This window comes from Glycine soja, chromosome 1 (genome assembly GCF_004193775.1).
Source record: "Glycine soja cultivar W05 chromosome 1, ASM419377v2, whole genome shotgun sequence".
Classification (NCBI taxonomy): domain Eukaryota; kingdom Viridiplantae; phylum Streptophyta; class Magnoliopsida; order Fabales; family Fabaceae; genus Glycine; species Glycine soja.
Window position 1 is genome coordinate 18,302,230 of NC_041002.1, and position 13,705 is coordinate 18,315,934.

Genomic DNA, 13,705 nt, shown 5'->3' on the forward strand with positions numbered 1-13,705 from the left:
TGGATAAATTTGACATCTTTGTCCCTCATCCTCTCGTAATTACACCTGTGCTCCTAAGTTTTTTGACTTCCAAGACCGTTCAATCAGAGATTACTCGTCCTGCACGTTGGTGGGGGTGCCATAAAACGACGAGTAAAGTTCAAAATAATAAGTTTCAAAATAAAAGAAAAAAAAACATTTGATTGAGTGTGTCTCAAATAAAGTACAGACATTCATGTGACCTCATTTTATCATTCTTGAAAGTTTGTCTTTTTTGAGAGAGAATGTGAGTTTTCAAGAATAGGAATCATTTTACTTAATCTGTCAATTGAAAAAAATCCTTCAAATGTTTCTTGTCCTTGAAAATTCATTTTTGAGAACTTGTACACTTTCTTTCTTGCTACAAGGTCATGACATAAGACAAGGTTGATACCTGAAAGCCCTACACTGGGGCAATGAGGGGCACCGAGCATGAGCCTCAAGCGAACCTAGGGGCAGATCTGTTGGATCGAGTGGCCTCGGAATAATTAAGAAGGGGGGGGGTTGAATTAATTATTACTAGACCTTTACTAATTAAAAAATTACTCTTCTTAGGCTTTTACTATGTTGTTAAGTAAATGAAGAATAGAAAAGAAACTTAACCAAAAGTAAAAGCGGAAATTAAAGTGCACAACGGAAATTAAAAGAGTAGGGAAGAAGGAGACAAACACACAAGAGTTTTTATACTGGTTTGGCAACAACCCGTGCCTACATCTAGTCCCCAAGCGACCTGCAGTCCTTGAGATTTCTTTTCAACCTTGTAAAAATCCTTTTACAAGCAAAGATCCACAAGGGATGTACCCTCCCTTGTTCTCTTTGAACAACCTAGTGGATGTACCCTCCACTAGAACTGATCCACAAGAGATGTACCCTCTCTTGTTCTCAGTCAAACCCAAGTAGATGTACCCTCTACTTGTACCACAAAGGATGTACCCTCCAATGTGTTAAAACAAAGTTCTCAGGCGGTTAAACCTTTGAAACTTTGTGAATGGGGATACAAAAGAATTCTTAGGCGGTTAGTCCTTTGAAATATTTTGTAATGGGAAAGGGAAGAATCAAAAGAATTCTCAGACTGTGTCGTTTTGAATTCTTTGACAAGGGAGAAGGGAGACACAAAAGAATTCAGGCGGTTAGTCCTTTGTTCTTTTAGAAAAGGGAGAAGAGAGACACAAAAAGAATTCAGGCGGCTAGTCCTTGGTGAATTCTTTTTGGCAAAGGGAAAAGAGAATGAAAAGGATGTATAGCACAAGTTTTCAAGGTTTGGAAAACCAGAAAACTTTGGAAAGCTTTTGGCAAAAGGAAGAAGAAGAAGATGTTCAAAGAGATTCAAAAGTTGTAGAGAATTGTATTGTAAAGATTGTTCAAGATTATTGAAATGCAAAACAAAGCCTTTGCTTTTATAGACTCTTCATGTCTGGTCAAGAGAACCATTAGAAGAGTTATGACTTTTAGAAAACCTTAAAACCAATTTGAAAAAGTCAAAAACTATTTGAAGAGTTACATCTTTTGATTTGTTTAGAAACTATCACTGGTAATCGATTACCAAATCAGTGTAATCGATTACACAAAGCTTTTTTGTGAAAGAATGTGACTCTTCACATTTGGATTTGAATTTCAATGTTCAAGCACACTGATAATCGATTACCAAAACATTGTAATTGATTACAACATTTTGAAATCAATTGGAACGTTGTAAATTCAGTTGAAATCTTTTTCAAAAACATTTTTGCTACTGGTAATCGATTACAACAATCTGGTAATCGATTACCAGAGAGTAAAAACTCTTTGGTAAACAAGTTTTGAGAAAAATCCATGTGCTACTCGGTTTTTGAAAAAAAAATTTCATACTTATCTTGATTAAGTCTTCTCATGATTCTTGAATCTTGAGTCTTGAATCTTGATCTTGATTCTTGGAACTTGAATCTTGAAACTTGATTCTTGTTTCTTGAAATCAAATTTCCTCTTGAACCTTGAAGTCATTCTTTGATTCTTGAGATCATCATCTTTGTTATCATGAAGTGTTCTTGACCTTTGAGCTTTTTGTCATCACCTTTGTTATCATCAAAACTTCTTTGAATCAATCTTGATTCATCATGAAGCTTGCTTCTACAAGATCATAAGTACTTACGCGTCGATGTTTTTAAACAAAAAAAGGGGGGGACAAACCTTGGGATTTCAATGGTTTGATTAAACGTCAAACGACTCCATTGTCGTCACTCCAAAATGGTCAAGTGACTAAATCAAACAGAACATACACTCTGAGGGAGTTCCACGAGAGATTTGCAAAAGATAGGATAAGGTTGCATGAACTATCACCTCTTTCAAAAGGACAGTCAATCTGTGTTTTCCGAAACAATCAAATAAAAATCAAAATCACAAAATAGGGAAAGAATGCCATGAACATTGTACAACTTTTCATTACATTGCATTGTTGCATACGAAGTCTGCATTTACCGCATTTCAAGACAAAGGTTGCATGCATCTGCATCCCTAAAAATCATGTTAACTGCATAGATTTCCTACATCTAATGTCCAATCTTGTGAATTTGGGATGACCGGCCCTCTCGATGAGTCGATCTCTTGCTTTCTCATAAGGGTGGACCCTTGGGTACTAGTACCTATCACCTTAAGAGGGTTGGACACCCTCGCCTTCAGAGGGCTGCACGTCCTCACCTTTAGAGGGCTCCATGTCCTCGCCTTAAGAGGGCTGCACGTTCTCATTCAGATCATATCGAAGACCACATCATGGTGGAAGAGCCAAGAAAAGTCACCCTGGAAGATTATTCAAGTTCTAATGTGCCACAATTTTTCACCAGCATTGCTCAACCAGAAGTTCAAGCACAAACCATTACATATCCACTGTCGCAACCTACCCTTCGGCTGGAGGGCGACACGAGGCTCATGGGTGCATCTTCCAAGGAAGGAAAACGCGCGGAGTCGCCACCAACGTTTATTTGAGGAAAACGTCGAAAAAATCGAAAAAGGCGTGGTCTACGAACTTTAAGTATGAAAGTTTCAGGAATTGTATTTATGCACGAGGAAGGTTTTAGCACCCCATGCATCCGTCACGAGGGACGGCAACCTTCTAATCAACTGTGCAAACATGACTTCAATTTGTTTTATTTTCCCTATTTTTATGTCTTTTTATGCCTTTTTGTATTTTTTATCTTTTTGTGGTCGACAATGGTGTTTCCCTTGCCCCTACGTATTCGTCAATTGTGATAAGGAAATCAGACCTACGTAGTTCTTTGAGAACTAAACGTTGGTTAAGTTATTTTTATCCTTTTTTGCAAGATATATTTTGATTGAATGAAAGGTCATTTAAGACGTTGGACCATTAAACGATCTTTCGATTCTTTTGAAAGGAGAGAAAACATTAAGGCATTGGACCATTAATGATCTCTTGTTGTTTTTTTTTTGAAAGAGGTGACAAAGTTATGCGTTGGCTTTAGGCTTTCAAAAGTTCATGTTTTAACCAAATAAAAGCAAAGAAGACCATTTCAAGGCGTTGGACATCAAAAACGATTTTTTGGTGATGACAAAAAGTTTGATTTTATGAGTTGATTTTAGCCTCGGTTTCGCTTTGGTTATTAGTCAATTCGATTAAGAAAGAAAATCCCCAAAGAAAAACGTCCGATTGATTTTTTCTTTATTATTTTATTTAAAGATATTTTTTATTATTATATTATTATTTTTCCTCTTTTTGGTTTTAAACGTGGTTACTGCGTGAAAGATCGGTCGGATTTTATTCTAACAGAAATTAAAAGATGTTACAATTCAAATGATCGGTGGAAATTTATTTTATTCTTGATTAGGCGAGAAAATGACTTAAATAAATGATTAAAGCACGTCAAAAGGGGGTACGGAAAGTAAATGAAATAAAAATAAAAGCATGTGAAACATGTGGGGACCACTAAGGGTACATAGAATGAATTGAAAGGTTCGATTTCGGGAACTTACTGGTTGAAGACCGAAGAGCGATGAAGAACGAACGAAGAACGATGAAGAAAGGTGGAAAACCTTCGCGAAATCGCCCACGAAAACGTCTCAGAAGCATTATGGAAGCGCCTCGGCTTAGATTTTCTTCATGTAAACAATTTTCCTCACTAATTTTAAGTGATTCTCAGATACCAGGAGGGTTGAACCAATTTCTTCTGCCCTCCTTCCCCTATTTATAGGGGTAAAGAGGGAGGTGGTTGCCGCCTAGCTCGCCCAGGCGAGCTGGGTTGCTTCCACCAGAAGGCACCGCCTTCTGTTGGAACATCCTGGAAGGCCCAAGTGGGCCTGATTGCTATTTGCACACCCTTATTTACTAAATAAACCCCCTCTGTCTTTTTTTTGCTGATTCTTTTTTCGTAACGTTATGGAACTTTACGAATTACGTAACAATACTTGTTTTATTTTCGTAATGTCACGAAACCTTATGGATTATACAATCATCCACTCTTTGGCTTCCGGAATGTTACGGAACTTTACGAATTGCGCATTAACACTTCCTTTGAACTCCCGACATGTTGCGGAATTTCACGGATTGCCTAACGATGGGTGCCAAGTACCTCAAAGTGGTCAAGCGAAGGTCCCGTCCCACCAAGCAGATGGTCCCCGAACGAAATTAGGGTATGACAGTGGCCCCTCTTTACTTGTCTTTTATTGGAGATAAAAGGGAAGTAAAGATAAGACACTAATTTCGTTCGAGTGGAACATCATTTGGCCGGTCAATATCCCCGCCAGCGAAACCTGCAAAAGTTTTGAAAATGATTAGCACCGAACGACCAACATCATCCTGACACTGCCGAATTCATTCCTCTCGGTTGATGAAAGGCGCGGATGACCATAAGGTATATCCGCATGTCATCAGGCTTGCCGCCTCTGGATGACAAAAGGTGCAGAATGACCATAATTTGTCTCTGCATGTCATCGGGCTCGCCGCCTCTGGATGACAAAAGGTGCGGAATGACCATAATATGTCTCTGCATGTCAACGGACTTGATCGTCTCTAGTTGGCAAAAAGGTGTGCGGAATGACCATAATTTGTCTATGCGTGCCGCCGACACGATCGTCTCCGGATGGCGAAAAGGTGTGCAGAATTACCATAATTTGTCTCCGCATGTCATCGGGCTCGCCGCCTCTGGATGACAAAAGGCGCAGAATGACCATAATTTGTCTCTGCATGCCATCAGACACGATCGTCTCCGGATGGCTAAAAGGTGTGTGGAATGACCATAATTTGTCTCCGCATGTCATCGGGCTCGCCACCTCTGGTTGACAAAAGGCGTAGAATGACCATAATTTGTCTCTGCATGCCATCGGACACGATCGTATTTGGATGGAAAAAGGTGGGGAATGACCATAATTTGTCTCCGCATGTCATCGGGCTCATCGCCTCTGGATGACAAAAGGCGCAGAATGACCATAATTTGTCTCTGCGTGCCATCGGACACGATCGTATCTGGATGGCCAAAGGTGTGCGGAATGACCATAATTTGTCTCCACATGTCATCGGGCTCATCGCCTCGGGATGACAAAAGGCGTAGAATGACCATAATTTGTCTCTACGTGCCATCAGACACGATCGTATCTGGATGGAAAAAGGTGTGCAGAATGACCATAATTTGTCTCCGCATGTCACATGACCTCAGGGTCAGTATGACAGAGATTGTGGGGCGGCCGAAAAAAGCGAGGCTCTTGCTCCTATGTATCCTCAATTTGAGATGAGGAACTCAGACCTACGTAGTTCTGGATAACTGTGAGACTAAAATAGTCTCGGTGTTTTCTTCCCTAAAAATGCGAACATGCTTTAGTAAAGAGACAAAACTTCCAACTGATTAGAGCAACATATGTTTTTCGGATGAAAAACAATGTGTCTACCGAGAAAGGAGAGTATGCTGATAGAATTTTCTCATAACCATAAATGAGATTTTGGACGTTAGCATTTCGCTTCTAAATGACCATTTAGAGGAAACACTGGGTTCAACAAAAATAGAAGAAAATCACTCAAAGTGTATCAATCTCACACGGGTAAGTGTTTCATCCTAATTCCGAACCATAGATATGTCATGACTTGATTTTGCAAATCATTTCCTATCAAATCAAAGATTACATGCGTGATCATGGATCAATAGGACTTTTCCTTGGGAATGGTTTGTTTCCTTGGTGGGAAATTTGGCTTTGAGTGTTTTTGGCCTTTTCCTTTTCTGTTTTTGTTTAGTGTGAGGCGAACAAGTCGCCGGCGCACAGGATTTTGGTTGGCAACCAAAGGGAGAGGACCACTTTAGGTCGTGGTTTCCTTTCTTTTTTTTGTTTACTTGGTGACAATTTTGTATTGTTCAGATGTTGTCTGGTCCAAAAACCTTTCTGCATATTTCTTCTGTCTTCTTCCAATCTTTGATCGGGAATTTTCTTTCTTTTTGCTTTCTCCCCCTCTTTTGATTGGGAATTTTCTTTTTCTTTTTTGTTTTCTTCCGAGGGCAAGGATTGACATTCTCACCCTGGGTCAAGGTTTATGGTAAGTTGGGATTTTGGCTCAAGGCTTGTAGAACGGCTGGACATGATATATGTCAGGGTTTGGCCAGTGGTTTAGGGATAAAGGAGATATCCCACATTATTTCCATGATACTCATGCAACAATGATGGTTAGGAAATTTTATGCAAACCTGGTCATGCATGCACCCATGTGGACACTCAAGCATCAAGTTTATATGGTCATGTGACACTAGGGCTCAGGATTCATTTTCTCTATTTAAGTCAACCCAGTGTTTCCAAAATATGTTCTTTTATCAATTCATGCGTTCATTTGAGTCCATTTTGGGCGTTCAGGAAAATTTTCACAGCATTCACCCTTCCTGTGTATACACACATTTTCTTCAAAAACTGGTTATGATCAGTGAATTTTTCAAAGAAAAGCTGGAAGTTACTCTTTTCAAAAGCATGTTGATTTTTTAGCTAGACAACTTATTATTATTTTTTTCTTTCCTTTTCTTTTTCTTCTATTATCATTTGCTCATTTCCTCCCCCCTTTTTTCTTTTTCTCTCTAAAAAGGTCGTGCGGACGGGGGCATGCACTACCTACTTACGTCTAACCACAAGGTAAACAAAAAAATGTACAAAATGGTAAGTCGCAAAAACGGTGACGAAATAACTGAGAGCCATAACGCCACATTCTAATAGAAACAAAAAATAATAACAACAATGTTAGTAACCATATAGACAATAACAGAAAACAATTATGTCAATAACAAACTAACAGAAAACAGTAATGTCAATAACAAAAGTGCGGTGACCTTGGTCACGTGGCTCCGCTTCCTCCCAAGAAATCGAGCAAGTCAGTCATTTCTTCATCCATATGGGCCTCCTTTGCCTCACTGGGGGATCCTGCGGGCTCCTCCCCTGCCTGGGCCTCGGGCCAGTCTCCAGGCCATGCGACCTCAGCCCCAAACTGCTTTGGAGTAGGGCATGCAAAAGGAGCGGAACCCTACCCCTGCTGACTGAGGCTGAACTGGTAGAGACACTCATGTATCTGGACCTGCCCACGGTGGTTGGCCGCCTGCTGGCGAACCAAGTGTTGTAGATAACGCTCCATGCCTAGTGATCCAGCGGGATCGGCCTGCCTCGGTGGTGGCGGTGCATCTGCAGCCTGATGTGCCTCACCTCTCGGCGGCTGCCGTTGAAGGCACGGACTACCATGCAACTTGGCCTTAGATGGGAAGCATTAAACGACAATTTCTCCAACGTGCTTTTGGGCATTATGTTTAAATTGGAACCGTTATCGATGAGGGGTGGCCACGACGTGGTCCATGCATTTGACTGACACATGCAAAGCCCTGTTATGCCCTCTCCCCTCGGCAGGGATTTCTTCTTCAACGAAGGCGAGATAGTTGTTGGCGGTGATGTCATTGAAAAGTCCTCCAAATCCTTCCACAGAGATGTCTTGGGCTACATGAGCTTCGTTCAAGACCTTTACTAGCAAACCCCGATGAGGCTCAGAGTTCATAAGCAGTTCCAAAAGAGAGACTCTGGCCGGGGTTTTGTTGAGCTGCTCAATGACCTTGAACTCGCTTTGCTGAATAATGCGGAGGAACTCACCTGCCTCCTCTAGCGATACTTCTTTCTTGCCACAACCATCCTTTTTCTCCGGAAGACCTTTCACTGGAATATTCTCGTTCGAAGTGGGGATTATTTTGTCATCTTGTCCTTCTGTTATCTTTGCCTTCCCTTTAACGTTTGCGGGTTGTGTCGGCAGGTCAGGGGGTGCAAATATGCGACCACTGCGGGTCACGCTGCTCAGCCCCGTGATATTGGTTACCTTGGCCGACAACGAGCTGATGTCGGTGGCTTCTTCCTTCCTTTCGCTTGGAGGCACATACCTCCACGGAACTGCGTGACTATTTCAGTATGGAAACGGAACAGGTTTAACTTCCGAAGGGTATCAGAGCGTTTGGGGAGCTGCGTCTCTGGTGAAATATACCACCAAAGGCTTAGGCCTTCCAAAACTTCTCTCATCTGCGGACTGCATACATATATGCTGCTCTTCACTCCCCTCATTGCCGACTTCCAGTCGGCCTCAATCTATCATCTGTTGCAACAGGTCCTCCACTGCTAAACATGTTTCCATGTTATGTAGCTCGCCGAGATGCATCAAACAGGAATCTTCTCTGTGCCCACCGTGGGGAATTACGCCTCCCTTTTGTAGGGCCTCGTAGATAAATCTCTTGGGGGTCGTCACGTCCTTTAAAGGCTTGGACCTGCGCGGCCTACCCGACTCGACGACATTAACTGCTCCCCCTCCATGATTGGTGAGCGGGTTCATCTTCACATTGGGCTAGTCCTCTTGAAACGTCAGCCATCCGGCGTCTATCAAATGTTGGACCTTGTATTTAAGGGCCAGGAATTTTTCGGTGGAGTGGCCTGGGGTTTTCCCATGGTATGCGCAGGTTGCGTCAGGGTTGTACCACTTTGGAAAGGGAGGTTGGTAGATCTTCCCGAGAGATATCACAGTCATCTGGTTGGCGATGAGGGATGGCAAGAGGTCTTCGTACATCATTGGGATCGGGGTGAATTTTGGAGTTGGCCTCGGGGGAAAGTTCCTTATCGCATTGGAACCGATGCCAAAGTGGGCGTTGCCAGCCGGGTGAGTCGAGGTTGAAGCCGGAGCTTGGGGGGCCTCCATCTGGATGGGCACGGGCGCTCTAGGTTGTATTGGTGCTGAATTGAAAGAGTCCCCGGCGCGAGCCGAGAAGCTCGGATGATGTTGCACGTACTGATGGGTTCCGTGAGAAGTCTGCGGTGGCTTGATCCATGCGGGCGCTGAAGGGACAACATGGGTATCTCCTTCCTTCCTTTTTGACCCAGTTGCTCCGATCCTCCTAGCGTTGGTACTAGTGGAGGAGACGTAATCGAATTTCCCTCTCTTCAAACCTACTTCAATTCTTTCCCCGGCGAATACCAAGTTTGCGAAGCTGGAGGGCATGCAGCCCACTAACTTCTCATAGTAAAACACCAGCAAGGTGTCTACCATCATGGTAATCATTTCCCTTTCGACCATGGGAGGGGCCACTTGTGCTTCCAGGTCCCTCCACCGCTGAGCATACTCTTTAAAGGTCTCACTTTCCTTTTTAACCATGTTCTACAGCGGAGTGCGATCGGGAGCCATATCGGAATTGTACTGATATTGCCTAAGGAAGGCAGTAATCAGATCCTTCCAAGTGCGGATGCGGGAAGCTTCCAGATTAGTGTACCAAATGACCGCGGCTCCAGCCAAGCTATCTTGGAAAAAGTGCATTAACAACTTTTCATCCCTAGAATGCACCCCCATCTTGCGACAATACATCTTGAGATGGTTCTTAGGACAAGTCGTCCCTTTGTACTTGTCGAAATCAAGTACCTTGAATTTTGGGGGGATGACGACGTCTGGTACTAAGCAAAGATTCGCCATGTCCGCGAACGGATAATCACCAAAGCCTTCAACAGCTCTCAATCTCTCTTTGATGAGATCGAGTTTCCTTCTTTCTTCCGTTGCCGGGGATGGTCCTTCTATGGACAAGAATATTGGCTGTGCTGGGAGGTTGGGCTGAGGCAGTATGTTGGGTGCCGGCCCCTCGATGGGGACCAGGGGGTAGAAATCGATGTCTCCTTGGTCATGATCCTCGTGAACCTCATCCGACTGTCGAGGAGGCTCCCCTTCAAGGACGGGGGAAGGGACATGACCCGTGTCATCACGCATGACTGGTGGCATGTAATTAGGTGGTAATCCATAAGGGTAAGCCACCCAGTTGTATCCCAAATTGGGGGTTGCTGATGTGCCCCAGTGTGATCTTTTCTCGTCCTACCGCGTTTGGGAGAGGATGGTGCGCGATAGCTGGGAGAGTTGGGTCTGCTTCGACAGCCAAACTAACAGTGGTAGCGGTGGCCACGTTATTCTCTATAAGTTGTCTCATTCCTAACATGGCATCCATCATGGAAGCCATTAGCTCTTTCAAAGCTGACATGTCGACTTTCATCTGTTCCTCTATCTCCTCTTGGTCACCCATCGTCCTAGATTTGGATCTGGGGCGCGTTTAGTTATGGTGTTTTTCCTAAAAGCCAAACGTGAGGAGTAGGTAAAGAAAAATGAATGCATGCAAGAGATAAAATGCGGGATAAACTCATTTTATTCAGAAAGTTATAACTAGTCAAGATCTGAGTGACAATACAAACTTCCTAGCGGTTTCTAATTATATGGGCCATTAAATCTATCATATGCTGACAATAGCTGAGAAGTCCGTGGATCTCCTCGGGGGCGGAGTAAGTGTCCGCCATTGCTTTGGCTTTTGCTAGCAATCGGGGAAGTTCTTGACTCCCGTTCAAAGTAAGAGCAAATCAGTCCATCCACATTGTTGCCTCTTGATGTAACGAGTCAATCACCCTTCATCTAGCCTCTTTTTCCGCGTACACTCGGGCATACTCGTCCGCCACTTTGTGCTTGTGAGCCGTGGTTAGATTTAATTCTTCTTGGTACTTGCTGATGATCGCTAACATGTTGGTCTCTGTCTCGCATAAATGCGGAGACAAGCTTGTCTTGGACCTTAAGCAAGCAGCTAACTCCTCTTTCAAGACCATGCTATGTGCTCGTGACTGGTCTATCTCTTCCCTTCCAAGCTTGAGCTCATTGTTGCTGCCCCATAAAGCTCCACGGAATTTGTCTCGGCCATGCTCTTCCTTGCGAGCCCTCTTGGTTTCTCGTTCAAGGGCTCTTGCGGTAGCTGCATTTTCTTCTCGTAACCTGGCACACTCTTTCCGGACGTCTGTAGCGACTAACTTGAATTTTTCTTTGGCAAGTCTTGCTTTTCCTAGTTCTGTTTTTGGAGCTCGAACTTCTTCATCCTCTTCCGGAGCTTCGAAGTTCTCCTCGTTGATAATTTTCAACTTGGAGAGCCAATCTAACCCTCGTGTACGAACTTTCAGCCATTCATGATAACTACCGATGATGCCATTACAGATGCCCCTAAGTTCTTTATCTTTCCTTAACGGGTTTTCCCACGCCTTATGTACTCTTTGTATAATCTTGAAACTTTGCGTGCCAAAATCTCTCACAAGGAAAGGAGAGAGGCTCTCTTCCGCCGGTGCTCCCCTCATTGGGTACCCTAACTGTCTTATAGCAAGTACGGGATTGTAGTTAATACAACCCCTCGTCCCTATCAACGGGATGTTTGGGTAGTCCCCACATGAGAAGAGGACTCCCTTCTTTTCTTCCTTCCATCGAGGAAACCAGCTGATTGTTCTGCCTCATATCCCAGCCAAATGTTGGTCCAAATCTACTCTTCTCTTTTCGACACACGAGCGATGGCTTCGGAGCGGACATGGGTGCCTTATGTCTTGTTGGAATAGGTGCGAAACCAACCATACACAAAGAGCGGGAAAGCTACAGATGATCCGTGCGCTAGTCTTCTCGCACCTTCAGTCAAATGTATCAAATAAGTCTGCCAAGATAGCTACCACCGGGCTTTCTTTGCTATGGTGATATGCAAGGAAAGCATCAATTGCGGCTAGGTCCACCAAACCGTCCACGTTTGGAAAGAGGACAACCCCAAAGATTAGCAATGCTAATACATCCATAAATGGGATCCACTCCTCTTGATTCACCATATCCCTTGCCTTGCCTTCTAAGTACTTCCGTGGTAGGCCCACTACGCCATTTCGAGTTTGCTTTACACGATCCAACTCTCTTGCCGAATCCCTGACCACAACTGCAATCTTGCTCAAGGAGGGAAGAAACCCGGAGAAAAGATACGGTTTTCTTCCCCCAAGAGGACATCCTAGAATCTCCTCAAATTCTTCAACAGTCGGTACTAATTGGAAGTCTCCAAACGTGAAGCATCTCAAAGGCTGGTCATAGTATTGGGTGAGTGATACAATGGCTTCCGTGAATATCTCCGCTATGGTCAAATCTAAAATCTTTCCGTACGCCTTGCGGAAAGCTTGCATTTGGAGAGGTCCCATCAACCGCCCCAACTCCTTAAGGCTGGTGACATCTAGGTCCTTAATCTTGACTTGATATAATCTTTTTCCAGTTTGATTTGTTCTCATGTTTTACTAAAGTGAAACAAAACCCAGTGCGAATCAAAACTATGACATCTATCATGGGTGGAATGGATGAATGCATGAAGAAATGCATATGACACAGATGCAATTTTATGAATACGGGAGCCCAGGAAATTGTCCCCTTCTTAGATACAACATTTGGGCAGGAATGGCGCTCGATGTATGTATTTAAGAAGGCGACATGGACCCTCCGTTGGTTTGCCAAAGTGAGGGGATCAAGACAAAACCCGTGCATGATAAGGCACAACACGAGAATGTACATAGTACGAAAATATCCACAAACAAATATGATCAAAGGGGTACACGACTTTTGACTACATGCATGGCAGTGTGAAAAATGGCACGTAGCGTGTTTGCTTCGTGCCCCTATTTTAGGGACCTACATGGGAGGGAGCTAAAAAGAGTTTTTAGTGATAATTTCCAAGGTGGTCATATCTCTCTTGATGGTCTCTAGAGGTATCATCCCCTTCGAAGAACATATTGTGGCAGTATGGACTACTAGCAACAATATGTTATCAAAGAGAAAAACTCTAGATGTTCACTGTAATCAAGCAAGTCGGAGACCTAGCATGACCACAGATTCACCTCCACTCCTTATGTTCCCATGGACCCGGGTATAAGGCCCCTTTTCAACTCACCGTGTGTGCAAATAGGGTTAGTGTTTGTGTGCATCAAATGAATAAATATTTACCTCATGCATACATTTTAAAACACACTAAAAAGAATCAAAAGAGTTTATATATACAAGAACATAAGAAAAAAAGACAAAGAAAAAGAACAAAAGGGAAGTCATAGTAAGGAAAACACATTGATTGATTGGCCTAACTCTCTAACAAAGGTCCCCAGTGGAGTCGCCAACTGTCGCAACCTACCCTTCGGCAGGAGGGCGACGCGAGGCTCACAGGTGCATCTTCCAAGGAAGGAAAACGCGCGGAGTCGCCACCAACGTTTATTCGAGGAAAATGTCGGAAAAACCGGAAAAGGCGTGGTCTACGAACTTTAAGTATGAAAGGTTCGGGAGTTGTATTTACGCACGGGGAAGGTATTAGCACCCCACGCGTCCGTCACGAGGGACAACAGCCTTTTAATCAAGTGTGCAAACATGACTTCA